Source organism: Ranitomeya imitator, chromosome 4 (assembly GCF_032444005.1).
Source record: "Ranitomeya imitator isolate aRanImi1 chromosome 4, aRanImi1.pri, whole genome shotgun sequence".
In the NCBI taxonomy this organism is placed as follows: domain Eukaryota; kingdom Metazoa; phylum Chordata; class Amphibia; order Anura; family Dendrobatidae; genus Ranitomeya; species Ranitomeya imitator.
The window spans coordinates 149,815,608-149,832,106 of NC_091285.1; positions in this window are offsets into that span (position 1 = coordinate 149,815,608).

Below are 16,499 nucleotides of genomic sequence, written 5' to 3' on the forward strand. Positions count from 1 at the left end.
TCCATTTAAACATACAGGTCCTTCTCAAAAAATTAGCATATAGTGTTAAATTTCATTATTTACCATAATGTAATGATTACAATTAAACTTTCATATATTATAGATTCATTATCCACCAACTGAAATTTGTCAGGTCTTTTATTGTTTTAATACTGATGATTTTGGCATACAACTCCTGATAACCAAAAAACCTGTCTCAATAAATTAGCATATTTCACCCATCCAATCAAATAAAAGTGTTTTTTAATAACAAACAAAAAAAAACAACAAATAATAATGTTCAGTTATGCACTCAATACTTGGTCGGGAATCCTTTGGCAGAAATGACTGCTTCAATGCGGCGTGGCATGGAGGCAATCAGCCTGTGACACTGCTGAGATGTTATGGAGGCCCAGGATGCTTCAATAGCGGCCTTAAGCTCATCCAGAGTGTTGGGTCTTGCGTCTCTCAACTTTCTCTTCACAATATCCCACAGATTCTCTATGGGGTTCAGGTCAGGAGAGTTGGCAGGCCAATTGAGCACAGTAATACCATGGTCAGTAAACCATTTACCAGTGGTTTTGGCACTGTGAGCAGGTGCCAGGTCGTGCTGAAAAATGAAATCTTCATCTCCATAAAGCATTTCAGCCGATGGAAGCATGAAGTGCTCCAAAATCTCCTGATAGCTAACTGCATTGACCCTGCCCTTGATGAAACACAGTGGACCAACACCAGCAGCTGACATGGCACCCCACACCATCACTGACTGTGGGTACTTGACACTGGACTTCAGGCATTTTGGCATTTCCTTCTCCCCAGTCTTCCTCCAGACTCTGGCACCTTGATTTCCGAATGACATGCAAAATTTGCTTTCATCAGAAAAAAGTACTTGGGACCACTTAGCAACAGTCCAGTGCTGCTTCTCTGTAGCTCAAAAGTGGCTTTACCTGGGGAATGCGGCACCTGTAGCCCATTTCCTGCACACGCCTGTGCACGGTGGCTCTGGATGTTTCCACACCAGACTCAGTCCACTGCTTCCTCAGGTTCCCCAAGGTCTGGAATCGGTCCTTCTCCACAATCTTCCTCAGGGTCCGGTCTCCTCTTCTCGTTGTACAGCGTTTTCTGCCACATTGTTTCCTTCCAACAGACTTACCATTGAGGTGCCTTGATACAGCACTCTGGGAACAGCCTATTTGTTGAGAAATTTCTTTCTGGGTCTTACCCTCTTGCTTGAGGGTGTCAATGATGGCCTTCTTGACATCTGTCAGGTCGCTAGTCTTACCCATGATGGGGGTTTTGAGTAATGAACCAGGCAGGGAGTTTATAAAAGCCTCAGGTATCTTTTGCATGTGTTTAGAGTTAATTAGTTGATTCAGAAGATTAGGGTAATAGGTCGTTTAGAGAACCTTTTCTTGATATGCTAATTTATTGAGACAGGTTTTTTGGGTTATCAGGAGTTGTATGCCAAAATCATCAGTATTAAAACAATAAAAGACCTGACAAATTTCAGTTGGTGGATAATGAATCTATAATATATGAAAGTTTAATTGTAATCATTACATTATGGTAAATAATGAAATTTAACACTATATGCTAATTTTTTGAGAAGGACCTGTATACGGTAATTAGCTTCCTCAGCAAATTGCCGGTTTAGTGCTTATGCTTGTATAAAGCCAGATCATTTGACTAAAATACTTAGTTCCTCCAAACAATGTTAGCAAAAAAAACAAGTCTTCATTTGTTAACACTTGCGTAACCAGCTGAAAAGTTGCTATGTCATGCTTGAGCATGCTTGTCAAGTTGCTTGAGCATGAAAATGAAGACATAACATCATTTACCAGTAAGAGTGGTTTCAAGTTTTTCTGCTACTCTATTCTTGACTCTGTCGGAGGCTTCAGAAAGCTCCCAACAGGGTGACAAATGGGAATTCATATGTGTTCTAAACCTAGTTCCACTTTTATGGCCTACCTTTTATAGCAGGTAACTGTTATGATTGAAAAACGGTCCACTGTGATAAAAGCTGACCATACATTTGACTTAACTGTCAATATGTTAGTTTGGCAAATAGCTATCTCTTTGATGCCTTCATAACCATGTGAACACTCAGCTGATCCAAACATGTATGCGATAATTAGAGAAATTTAAAGGTAGACATAAAGAACAGAAATCTCATAGATTTTTGTATTCCTCGGTGTCTTGGAATTCCATCTAGTAAAACCAAGTGCTACCGAAATTGCAATTTGTGTGCTTGAATGAGAGGGTAAGGTTCTCTATCTGCACAATGCCATTCACTTTGGCAATCTAGAGTGAGAGAGGAAGAGTGGATAAAAAACTTGTCACAGTGGTAACTTGCATGCCTCCTCAGTACCCCTATACTCAAAGTGTGGTTTCTCCCCACGTCAGGCCGTTCCACTAGTCTACCTCATGCTGCACTGCTGCATCTGCTTGTGGCATTCATTTAGTCTTAGGTAGGCATGGCTGGTTTCTGCAGGAATTTAACCCTGCTAGGTACTGCAGAGATTAGATTCCCCAGCCTATCCCGTTCTAGCAGGACCTTTATTAAGCAGCTCTGCCTAATACTCCCCGACCGAATCTTGGATTCTATGCTGTTAGCATCTGTTCATGCATTCCTCCTTATTCTGCTTACCCTTATTGACCTGGCTTGTTTACCTGTCCTGTCTGACCTCTCTGCTCCTGACATTGACTACGTTTATTGATCCTGTGCTGCCTTCTCCGACCTCGGACCGTTTGACTATGCCTCTGCCTTGCTCCTTTGTACCTTGAAACCGCATCCTCTAACCCTTCGGTCGGCTGAGCTGCCGCAGACCTGGGAACTGCCCAGGAGTGGTACTTGGTGACTTCAAAGCCTATCCTCAGCATCAAAGGTGCTAGCAAATACCCAATAATCACTTACGTACACCCCTCCTGGGTAAATCTGCCCCATGATGAAGTGGGTACACACCCACCAGCATTACAAAAATGCAGTAATTGAAATACCGGTATCCTCCAGATGCCAGAAGATACCAGCTTTAACAATAGAGGCCAAAGTGTCTATTGTAGGCCACTGCTGGCTGTCTAAAGTGTAAATTTTGTTCCAAAAAAAGTGTTTAAAAACAGAGTCGTCAAGACTCTGAGCAAAATCTGAATTGCTCAAAATAAATAGTGAAGAGGTTTAGGGAAGGAGATTGTCTGGGTCAAGTAGTTAAGGCAGCAGGATATAGTAGGGACAGTTGTTGGGTGTTTTCTCAAACAGGCCCAAATGAGGGGCTTCTTGGTTTATAGTGACTATGAATGTGTCAATCTTCCACGTGAGTTACTAGGGAGGCCAAATAAGTATTCAAGTCTGGAAGGCTAATACCACTTCAATCTTTGTAGTTGTAGTTTTTAATGACACTGTTCATTACTATATACCAAGGGTGGATGAGTAATTTTCTAAAAGGGCCATATAAGAAACCATGACTGTTGTGGAAAGTCGAATCAATAGACTAAAGTTAATTTTGCGCATTATTAATATTAACATTCATTATAATTGTTATATAAATATTAATTGTATTTACAGTATGAGCCCCTGTATACAGTGTGTCCCCACATAGCCCCCTGAATGCAGTGTGAGTCCCAACATAGTCACTCTATATACAGTATGAGCCCCCAGGTAGCCGCGTGTATACAGCATGAGCAGTATAGCCCCCACATGGCCTCCTGTATGTTAGTGAATTAGAGTATGTGAGCTCCATAGTTGGCGCGTGCGCAATATGCTTTGCCCAACTGCGGGCAATGCCGGAAAACATTACTGTGCATGCGCCCGTGCACTATGTCCCGTAACACAGCTAAATACTTCCGGGACATAGTTTGTGGGCATATGCACAGTAATGCTTTTCAGCAGTTGGGCAAAGCATTCTGCGCATGCGCCACTGAAGATTGCACTGCACACGCGCCAACTATGGCGCTCACATACTCTAATTCACTAACATATTGCGGACAACAGAGATGGACGGGGTGGAGAAATGAAGAGGAAACGCCGCCCATCGGACCTGTAAAAACTCATTTAAATATCCCGCAAATTTGAGTTGACAGTTTCCCTTTAATAACCTACCTGAAAGCAATTTTGAATATGTTGAGGGGGTTAAGTTTTTTAAAATGGCATCACTATTGGGAGTTTTCCAATATAACACCCCCAAAGTCACTTCAAACCTGGATAGATCCCTAAAAAACTACATTTTGTAAATTTCCTTGAAAAAAATGAAAAAGTTGCTGCTACATTTTTAACCCCTTTCTGGCATCTGAGGAACTATTCCGTCCATGTTACCTGGGACTTAATTCCTATGGACGGAATAGTATGTCACATGCGATCAGCCGCACTCCCGGAGTGGCGCGGCTGATCGTGGCTGGGTGTCAGCTTATTCTAACAGCTGACACCTAGCACTAAGTCCCAGGAGCAGTCACGGACCGCTCCTGGCACTTTAACCCCCGAAACACTGCGATCAAACATGATCGTAGCGTTCTGTAGCCGGTAGAGGGGCTGACAGCCTGTCTGCCTTTGGATCGGAGACCCTGCGGCATGACGTGGGGTCCCGGTCACTCCCATGGTAACCTGATGTCGTCATGATGACATCTGGGTTACAAGAGCTGAGGTACTTCCTGTCATGGCAATATCAACATAATCTACTATGGTAGATGCCATGTAGATAAGAAGTGAGAAGAAACACAGTAGTAAAATTAAAAGAAATACTTTATTGAATAACAAAGAGAAAAAATATAGTTAAAAAGACAGGGCAGAGTAAAGCCTCCAAACAAATGGGGAACAGTAGCAGCAGCAAGTAAATAAGTGCACAGTAGAGTAGAATGTAATTTAAAGCGCCCCTATAAAAATAACAATTAGGCCGGGATCACACATACGCGAGATACGGCCGAGTCTCGCAGGTGAAAACCCAGCTCTGGTGCCAGCACTCCGGAGTGGAGCGTGCAGCCGCACAGCAATATATGGAGCTGCACGCTCCGCTCCGGAGTGCCGGCGCCAGAGCTGGGTTTCACCTGCGAGACTCGTCCGTATCTCGCGTATGTGTGATCCCGGCCTTAGGCTCACATATAGTCTTTAAATCCAAGGAGATGACAGAAAAAAAAGGAGGGGGAAGGGGGGGGATGCTGGAAAATGGTTCAGCTGACAAATATTGCCATATAGTGCTGAATACGCAAATGCAAGTGCAAGTAAAAACTGCCTATAAATCAATGGATAGAACAGGAGCCTAAAGAGATAGGTAATGTGCACACATTGCGGATTGGTGCGCACTGTTTTTGCAAAATCTGCAGGTAAACCGCACTGCGGACTACCCGCGGATTTACCGCGGTTTTTGTGCAGATTCCACCTGCGGTTTTACAACTGCGGATTCCTATTGAGGAGCAGGTGTAAACCGCTGCGGAATCCGCACAAAGAATTGACATGCTGCGGAAAATACAACGCTGCGTTTGCGCACGTTTTTTTCCGCAGCATGCGCACTGCGGATTTTGTTTTCCATACGTTTACATGGTACTATACAACGCACGGAAAACAGCTGCAGATCCGCAGCGTCAAATCCGATGCAGATCCGCAGAAAAATCCACAACGTGTGCACATAGCCATAAAGGCAATAGAATGCACCACAATTTGGAGCTGTATCCTATAAAAGAATGGTTGTGGCTCACATACAGTCTTTTAATCCAGGACATGGCAGAAAGAAGGATGGGGAAAGGGAGAGGAGGAGGGTAGAAAAGTTTCAGCTGACAAATGTTGCCATATAGTGCTGAATACACAAATGCAAGTAAAAGCTGCCTATAAATCCATAGATAGAACAGGAGCCTAAAGAGTTAAAGCCAATGAAATGCTATAATGGCTAGTTGCTAAATGTCACATACACCAGGACAAATTAGACAAAAAATTCTGGGGTCCAATTTCTCCTGTTACCCTTGGGAAAATAAAAAATTGGGGACTAAAATCTTAATCTCCTGGCTCTTACTGAAACCTGGATCCAGCAGTCAGACACCACCGCTGCTGCTGCTCTTTCATATGGTGGACTGCACTTTTCTCATACCCCAAGATCAGACAACAGAGCAGGTGGAGGCGTTGGTCTGCTCCTTTCACCCAAATGTACTTTCCAAGTTATCCCCCAAGTACCCTCACTTGTCTTCCCTTCCTTTGAGGTCCATGTGGTCAGACTCTACGTCCCCTTCTCCATGCGAGTGGCGGTGGTGTATCGTCCTCCCGGCCCCTCTCATCAGTTCCTGGATCACTTTGCCACCTGGCTTCCACACTTTCTCTCCTGTGACACCCCCACCCTTATCATGGGTGATTTCAACATCCCCATTGCCTCTCCCCACTCCCCATCTGCTTCTCACCTTTTATCTCTATCCTCCTCTTTTGGCCTCTCGCAGCATACTAACTCTCCAACACATGAAGATGGAAACTCCCTTGACTTGGTCTTCTCCCGACTTTGCTCAGTGGATGATTTCACAAACTCCCCTCTCCCGCTCTCTGACCACAACCTTCTTTCATTCTCTATCAAGAACTGCCATCCCGCTCAGGTCACCCCCACTTTCCACACCTATAGAAACATACAGGCAATTAACACCCAGAAACTTATGAAGAACTTGCAGTCCTCATTGGCCCCTATTTCCTCCATCTCATGTCCTGATTCTGCATTGAAGCATTACAATGAAACCCTGCAAAGTGCTCTGGATGAAGCTGCTCCTCCTATACATAAAACAACTCGGCACAGACGGCAACAACCGTGGCACACGCTGCAAACACGTTTCCTGCAGCGGTGCTCCAGGTGCGCAGAACGTCTGTGGAGAAAATCTAATCTACCCGAAGATTTCATCCATTATAAGTTCATGCTAAAGACATACAATTCTGCCCTTCACCTCTCCAAACAAACCTACTTCAACACCCTCATCACCTCCCTGTCCAATAACCCTAAACGTCTCTTTGACACGTTCCAGTCCCTACTCAACCCAAGAGAGCAGGCCCCAACCACGGATCTCCGTGCTGACGATCTGGCCAATTACTTCAAAGAAAAAATTGACCACATTCGACAGGAAATCATCTCCCAATCTCTTCATACCATGCACTGTCCTCCCTCCCCCACTGCATCTAGTTCACTCTCTGACTTTGAAGCAGTTACAGAAGAAGAAGTAAGCAGGCTCCTTGCATCTTCTCGCCCGACCACTTGCACCAGTGACCCCATTCCGTCACATCTCCTCCAGTCCCTTTCCCCGGCTGTCACCTCTCACCTAACAAAAATATTCAACCTTTCCCTCACTTCCGGTATTTTTCCCTCCTCATTTAAGCATGCCATCATACATCCATTACTTAAAAAACCATCCCTCGATCAAAACTGTGCCGCTAATTATAGACCTGTCTCTAATCTTCCCTTCATCTCTAAACTCCTCGAACGCCTGGTCCACTCCCGTCTTACCCGCTATCTCTCAGATAACTCTCTTCTCGACCCTCTTCAATCTGGCTTCCGCTCTTTACACTCTACTGAAACTGCCCTCATTAAAGTCTCTAATGACCTACTAACAGCTAAATCTAATGGTCACTATTCCATGCTAATTCTCTTGGATCTCTCTGCAGCATTCGACACTGTGGATCATCAGCTCCTCCTCACTATGCTCTGCTCCATCGGCCTCAAGGACACCGTTCTCTCCTGGTTCTCCTCCTATCTCTCTGACCGATCCTTCACTGTATGTTTTGCTGGTTCCTCCTCCTCTCACCTTCCCCTTACTGTTGGGGTTCCTCAAGGATCAGTCCTAGGCCCCCTACTCTTCTCGTTGTATACTGCCCCTATTGGACAAACAATCAGTAGATTTGGTTTCCAGTACCATCTCTATGCTGACGACACCCAATTATACACTTCTGCTCCCGATATCACACCGACCTTTTTAGAAAACACCAGTGATTGTCTTACCGCTGTCTCTAACATCATGTCCTCCCTCTATCTGAAACTAAACCTGTCAAAAACTGAACTCCTCGTGTTCTCTCCCTCTACTAACCTACCTTTGCCTGACATTGCCATCTCCGTGTGCGGTTCCACCATTACTCCAAAGCAACATGCCCGCTGCCTTGGGGTCATCCTTGATTCTGACCTTTCATTCACCCCCTACATCCGATCACTGGCTCGCTCTTCTTACCTGCATCTCAAAAACATTTCTAGAATTCGCCCTTTTCTTACTTTTGACTCTGCAAAAACTCTGACTGTTTCACTTATTCATTCTCGTCTGGACTATTGTAACTCTCTACTAATCGGTCTCCCTCTTGCAAAACTCTCCCCGCTCCAATCTGTCCTGAATGCTGCAGCCAGGATCATATTCCTCACCAACCGTTACACCGATGCCTCTACCCTGTGCCAGTCATTACACTGGCTACCCATCCACTCCAGAATCCAGTACAAAACTACTACCCTCATCCACAAAGCACTCCATGGCTCAGCACCACCCTACATCTCCTCCCTAGTATCAGTCTACCACCCTACCCGTGCCCTCCGCTCCGCTAATGACCTCAGGTTGGCATCCTCAATAATCAGAACCTCCCACTCCCGTCTCCAAGACTTTACACGTGCTGCGCCGATTCTTTGGAATGCACTACCTAGGTTAATACGATTAATCCCTAATCACCACAGTTTTAAGCGTGCCCTAAAAACTCATTTGTTCAGACTGGCCTACCGCCTCAATGCATTAACCTAACGATCCCTGTGTGGCCTATTTATAATAAAAAAAAAAAAAAAAAAAAAGGTTCCTCGCATCATGTTCTCATACACTTTATGCAGTATTAGCCCTCTGTGTCTGTACTGCTACATACTTAGGCAGGTAACTGGTTCATGCAGCTTTACATGAACACCTGAGCCTTACACTATAGCTGGTCCGAATAACTAAAGCAATTGTTATCATCCACCTCTCGTGTCTCCCCTTTTCCTCATAGTTTGTAAGCTTGCGAGCAGGGCCCTCACTCCTCCTGGTATCTGTTTTGAACTGTATTTCTGTTATGCTGTAATGTCTATTGTCTGTACAAGTCCCCTCTATAATTTGTAAAGCGCTGCGGAATATGTTGGCGCTATATAAATAAAAATTATTATTATTATTATTATTATCATGCTTGTGGAAAAAATATGATTTTTTTTTATTTTCACGTCCGGGCGTTATAAACTTTAGTGAAACACCTGGGGGTTCAAAGTTCTCACCACACATCTAGATAAGTTCCTTGTTGGGGTCCAGTTTCCAAAATGGTGTCACTTGTAGGGAGTTTCCACTGTTTAGGCACATCAGGGGCTCTCCAAACGCAGCATGGCGTCCGATCTCAATTCCAGCCAATTTTGCATTGAAAAAGTCAAAAGGCGCTCTTTCCCTTCCGAGCTCTGCCATTTGCCCAAACAGTGGTTCCCTCCCACATATTCGGTATTGGCGTACTCAGGACAAATTGCACAATCATTTTTGGGGTCCAATTTCTCCTGTTACTCTTAGGAAAATAAAAAAAATTTGGAACTGAAGTAATTTTTTTTGTGAAAAAAGTTAAATGTTCATTTTTTTTTTTTAAACATTCCAAAAATTCCTGTGACGCACCAGAAGGGTTAATAAACTTCTTGAATGTGGTTTTTCGCACCTTGAGGGGTGCAGTTTTTATAATGGTGTCACTTTTGGGTATTTTCTATCATATAGACCCCACAAATTGACTTCAAATGTGATGTGGTCCCTAAAAAAAAATGGTGTTGTAAAAATGAGAAATCGCTGGTCAAATTTTATCCCTAAGAGTATATGCACACGATGCGGATTTGCTGCGGATCCGCAGTGGATTTTACCACGCAGAAACGCTGTAGATCCGCACTGTGATGAACAGTACAATGTTAGTTAATGGGGAAAAAAAAGCTGTGCAGACGGTGCGGAAAAATCAGTGCGGAATAGCTGTGGATTTCAAAGAAGTGCATGTCAATTCTTTTGTGCAGATCTGCAGCATTTCTGCACCCCTCTATGGTAAAAATCCACAGGGGCAAAGTCCGCAAAAAATCTGCACAAAATCGGTAGCAATTCTGCATAAAAACCGCACAAAAACCGCGGCTGTGGATTCTGCCAGGAGCTGCGGATTTTGTGCACAAAATTCTGCACTTCTTTTCTTACGTGTGCACATAGCCTTATAACTCCCTAACAAAAAAAAATTTGGGTTCCAAAATTGTTCTGATGTAAAGTAGACACGTGGGAAATGTTACTTATTAAGTTTTTTCTGTGACATATCTCTGTGATTTAAGGGCATGAAAATTCAAATTTGGAAAATTGCTACATTTTCTAAATTTTTGCCAAATTTCTGTTTTTTTTTAAAACTAATAAACGCAGGTAATATTAAAGAAATATTACGAATATCCTGAAGTACAATATGTCACGAGAAAACAATCTCAGAATCGCCAAGATCCGTTGAAGCGTTCCAGAGTTATAACCTCATAAAGGGACAGTGATCAGAATTGTAAAAATTGTCCTGGTCATCAACGTGCAAACCACCCTTGGGACTTAAGGGGTTAAACCCCCTAAGGCTGCCGTCACACTAGCAGTATTTGGTCAGTATTTTACATCAGTATTTATAAGCCAAAACCAGGAGTGGGTGATAAATGCAGAAGTGGTGCACTCCTGGTTTTGGCTTACAAGTACTGATGTAAAATACTGACCAAATACTGATAGTGTGACGGCAGCATAAGGCCGGCGTCACACTTGCGAGTTTTACGGACGTAAGAGCGCAGAAACTACGTCCGTAAAACTCGCAAAACATACGGCACAATTATTCTCTATGCCCCTGCTCCTATCTGCCGTATTAAACTGATCAGTATTATACGGCTTTCTACGGCCGTAGAAAATCGCAGCATGCTGAGTTTGTCACCGTATTGCGCAAATAAAACGTCAATGAAAGTCTATGGAAGCCCCAAAAATACGGATTACACACAGACCAGCAGTGTGACTTGCGAGAAATACACAGCGCTGTTAGAGAGAAAAGCCGGTAATTCAGTGCAGTGTACAGTAAAATCACACTGACAGCTTACAGTAGAATAGGTAGAATAAATGTGTACACATAGAATAGGTATATATATATATATATATGTCAGTGAGACACATATATGTATATATATTATTATTTCATCCAGCGCGATATAGCAGAAAGCCGGTAATTCAATTACCGGCTTTCTGCTATATCGCGCTGGATGAAATATTAATATATATACATATATGTGTCTCACTGACATATATATACAGTGGGGCAAAAAAGTATTTAGTCAGTCAGCAATAGTGCAAGTTCCATCACTTAAAAAGATGAGAGGCGTCTGTAATTTACATCATAGGTAGACCTCAACTATGGGAGACAAACTGAGAAAAAAAAATCCAGAAAATCACATTGTCTGTTTTTTTATCATTTTATTTGCATATTATGGTGGAAAATAAGTATTTGGTCAGAAACAAAATTTCATCTCAATACTTTGTAATATATCCTTTGTTGGCAATGACAGAGGTCAAACGTTTTCTGTAAGTCTTCACAAGGTTGCCACACACTGTTGTTGGTATGTTGGCCCATTCCTCCATGCAGATCTCCTCTAGAGCAGTGATGTTTTTGGCTTTTCGCTTGACAACACTGACTTTCAACTCCCTCCAAAGGTTTTCTATAGGGTTGAGATCTGGAGACTGGCTAGGCCACTCCAGGACCTTGAAATTCTTCTTACGAAGCCACTCCTTCGTTGCCCTGGCGGTGTGCTTTGGATCATTGTTATGTTGAAAGACCCAGCCACGTTTCATCTTCAATGCCCTTGCTGATGGAAGGAGGTTTGCACTCAAAATCTCATGATACATGGCCCCATTCATTTTTTCATGTACACGGATCAGTCGTCCTGGCCCCTGTGCAGAGAAACAGCCCCAAAGCATGATGTTTCCACCACCATGCTTTACAGTAGGTATGGTGTTTGATGGATGCAACTCAGTATTCTTTTTCCTCCAAACACGACAAGTTGTGTTTCTACCAAACAGTTCCAGTTTGGTTTCATCAGACCATAGGACATTCTCCCAAAACTCCTCTGGATCATCCAAATGCTCTCTAGCAAACTTCAGACAGGCCCGGACATGTACTGGCTTAAGCAGTGGGACACGTCTGGCACTGCAAGATCTGAGTCCATGGTGGCGTAGTGTGTTACTTATGGTAGGCCTTGTTACATTGGTCCCAGCTCTCTGCAGTTCATTCACTAGGTCCCCCCGCGTGGTTCTGGGATTTTTGCTCACCGTTCTTGTGATCATTCTGACCCCACGGGGTGGGATTTTGCGTGGAGCCCCAGATCGAGGGAGATTATCAGTGGTCTTGTATGTCTTCCATTTTCTAATTATTGCTCCCACTGTTAATTTCTTCACTCCAAGCTGGTTGGCTATTGCAGATTCAGTCTTCCCAGCCTGGTGCAGGGCTACAATTTTGTTTCTGGTGTCCTTTGACAGCTCTTTGGTCTTCACCATAGTGGAGTTTGGAGTCAGACTGTTTGAGGGTGTGCACATGTGTCTTTTTATACTGATAACAAGTTTAAACAGGTGCCATTACTACAGGTAATGAGTGGAGGAAAGAGGAGACTCTTAAAGAAGAAGTTACAGGTCTGTGAGAGCCAGAAATCTTGATTGTTTGTTTCTGACCAAATACTTATTTTCCACCATAATATGCAAATAAAATGTTAAAAAAACAGACAATGTGATTTTCTGGATTTTTTTTTCTCAGTTTGTCTCCCATAGTTGAGGTCTACCTATGATGTAAATTACAGACGCCTCTCATCTTTTTAAGTGGTGGAACTTGCACTATTGCTGACTGACTAAATACTTTTTTGCCCCACTGTATATATATATATATATACCGTATATATATATATATATATAAATATAGACCGTATATATGTTTTTTGTTTTTTTAACACATGGATCCCTTGTATAGCCGTATGTCGGTTTTTCAAGCCTGCGATAAAAACACGCAGTACGGATGACATACGGATTACATACGGAGGATGCCATGCGCAAAAAACGCTGAAACACCCTGCCTGCGGAGGAGCTACGGACCACTATTTTGGGGACTTTTCAGCGTATTACGGCCGTAAAAAACGGACCGTATTTTCATACGCTGAGTGTGAAGCCGGCCTAAGGCTATGTGCACACGTTGCGGATTTACTGCGGATCCGCAGCATTTTTTTCCGCGCAGAAACGCTGGAGATCCGAAAAGTGATTTTCAGTACAATGTAAATCAATAGGAAAAAAAAAATGCTGTGCTAATGGTGCGGAAAATTCTGCACAGAAAATGCAGCAGATTGAAAGAAGGAGCATGTCACTTCTTTTGTGCGGATCTGCAGCATTTCTGCACCCATCCCATTATAGAAATTCGCAGGGGTAAAAAACGCATGAAATCCGCAGCAAATCCGCAACAAAAACACACAAAATCAGCAAGAAAAACGCATCAAATCTGCTCCTGCGTTTTCAGCCAGGAGATGCAGATTTTGTGCAGAAAATTCTGCACCCAAATCTGCAACGTGTGCACATAGCCTAAAATGCTAACAAACTAAAATAACATTTTACAAAAGGTGCTGATTTAACCCCTTCCCGACCTTTGACGCCACGTAGGCGTCATGAAAGTCGGTGCCAATCCGACCCATGACGCCTATGTGGCGTCATGGAAAGATCGCGTCCCTGCAGGCCGGGTGAAAGGCTTAACTCCCATTTCACCCGATCTGCAGGGACAGGGGGAGTGGTAGTTTAGCCCAGGGGGGGTGGCTTCACCCCCTCGTGGCTACGATCGCTCTGATTGGCTGTTGAAAGTGAAACTGCCAATCAGAGCGATTTGTAATATTTCACCTATTATAACGGGTGAAATATTACAATCCAGCCATGGCCGATGCTGCAATATCATCGGCCATGGCTGGAAATACTAATGTGCCCCCACCCCACCCCACCGATCGCCCCCCCAGCCCCCCGATCTGTCCGATACACTGCTCCGGCTCCCCTCCATCCTGTGCTCCGCTCCCCCCCGTGCTCTTGTCCGCTCCCCCCGTGCTTCAATCACCCCCCCCCGTGCTCCGATCACCCCCCCTGCACTCCGATCCACCCCCCTCCGTGCTCCGTTCCACCCCCCCGTGCTCCGTTCCACCCTCCGTGCTCCGTTCTACCCCCCCGTGCTCCGTTCCACCCCTCCCGCGCTCCAATTCACCCCCCCATGCTCCGATCCCCACCCCCCCGTGCTCCCCCCCCACCCTATCATACTTACCGATCCTGCCGGTGTCCGTCCGTCTTCTCCCCGGGCGCCGCCATCTTCCAAAATGGCGGGCGCATGCGCAGTGCGCCTGCCGAATCTGCCGGCCGGCAGATTCGTTCCAAAGTGCATTTTGATCACTGAGATATAATCTATCTCAGTGATCAAAATAAAAAAAATAATAAATGACCCCCCCCCCCTTTGTCACCCCCATAGGTAGGGACAATAAAAAAAATAAAGAATTTTTTTTTTTCCACTAATGTTAGAATAGGTTTAGGGTTAGGGGTAGGGTTAGGGGTAGGGTTAGGGGTAGGGTTAGGGGTAGGGTTAGGGTATGTGCACACGTATTCTGGTCCTCTGCGGATTTATGGCGGATTTACCGCGTTTTTTCTGCGCATTTCACTTTGGTATTACAACTGCGATTTTCTATTTGAGCAGTTGTAAAACCGCTGCGGAATCCGCACAAAGAAGTGACATGCTGCGGAATGTAAACCGCTGCGTTTCCGTGCATTTTTTCCGCAGCGTGTGTACAGCGATTTTTGTTTCCCATAGGTTTACATTGAACTGTAAACTCATGGGAAACTGCTGCGGATCCGCAGCGTTTTCCGCAGCGTGTGCACATACCTTTAGAATTAGGCCATGTGCACACGGTGCGGATTTGGCTGCGGATCCGCAGTGGACTGGCCGCTGCGGATTCGCAGCAGTGTTCCATCAGGTGTACAGTACCATGTAAACATATGGAAACCAAATCGGCTGTGCCCATGGTGCGGAAAATACCGCGCGGAAACGCTGCGTTGTATTTTCCGCAGCATGTCAATTCTTTGTGCGGATTCCGCAGCGTTTTACACCTGTTCCTCAATAGGAATCCGCAGGTGAAATCCGCACAAAAAACACTGGAAATCTGCGGAAAATCCGCAGGTAAAACGCAGTGCCTTTTACCCGCGGATTTTTCAAAAATGACGCTGAAAAATCTCACACGAATCCGCAACGTGGGCACATAACCTTAGGGTTAGGGTTGTGGTTAGGGGTGTGTTGTGGTTAGGGTTGTGATTAGGGTTATGGCTACAGTTGGGATTAGGGTTAGGGGTGTGTTGGGGTTAGGGTTAGGGCTGTGATTAGGGTTATGGCTACAGTTGGGATTAGGGTTAGGGATGTGTTGGGGTTAGGGTTAGGGCTGTGATTAGGGTTATGGTTACAGTTGGAATTAGGGTTGTGGTTAGGGTTAGGGGTGTGTTGGGGTTAGGGTTGTGGTTAGCGGTGTGTTGGGGTTAGGGTTGTGATTAGGGTTATGGCTACAGTTGGGATTAGGGTTAGGGGTGTGTTGGGGTTAGTGTTGGAGGTAGAATTGAGGGGTTACCACTGTTTAGGCACATCAGGGGTCTCCAAACACAACATGGCGCCACCATTGATTCCAGCCAATCTCGTATTCAAAAAGTCAAATGGTGCTCCCTCAATTCCGAGCCCTGACGTGTGCCCAAACAGTGGTTTACCCCCACATATGGGGTACCAGCATACTCAGGATAAACTGCGCAACAATTACTGGGGTCCAATTTCTCCTGTTACCCTTGTGAAAATAAAAAAATGCTTGCTAAAACATCATTTTTGAGGAAAGAAAAATGATTTATTATTTTCACGGCTCTCTATCTGTGAAGCACTTGGGGGTTCAAAGTGCTCACCACATATCTAGATAAGTTCCTTGGGGGGTCTAGTTTCTAAAATGGGGTCACTTGTGGGGGGTTTCTACTGTTTAGGCACACCAGGGGCTCTGCAAACGCAACGTGATGCCCGCAGACCATTCCATCAAAGTCTGCATTTCAAAAGTCACTACTTCCCTTCTGAGCCCCGACGTGTGCCCAAACAGTGGTTTACCTCCACACATGGGGTATCAGCGTACTCCGGAGAAACTGAACAACAACTTTTGGGGTCCAATTTCTCCTGTAACCCTTGGGAAAATAAAAAATTCTGGGCTAAATAATTATTTTTGAGGAAAGAAAACGTATTTATTATTTTCACGGCTCTGCATTATATACTTCTATGAAGCACTTGGGGGTTCAAAGTGCTCACCACACATCTAGATAAGTTCCTTTCGGGGTCTAGTTTCCAAAATGGGGTCACTTGTGGGGGGTTTCTACTGTTTAGCCACATCAGGGGCTCTGCAAACGCAACGTGACGCCCACAGAGCATTCCATCAAAGTCTGCATTTCAAAACGTCACTACTTCACTTCCGAGCCCCGGCATGTGCCCAAACAGTGGTTTACCC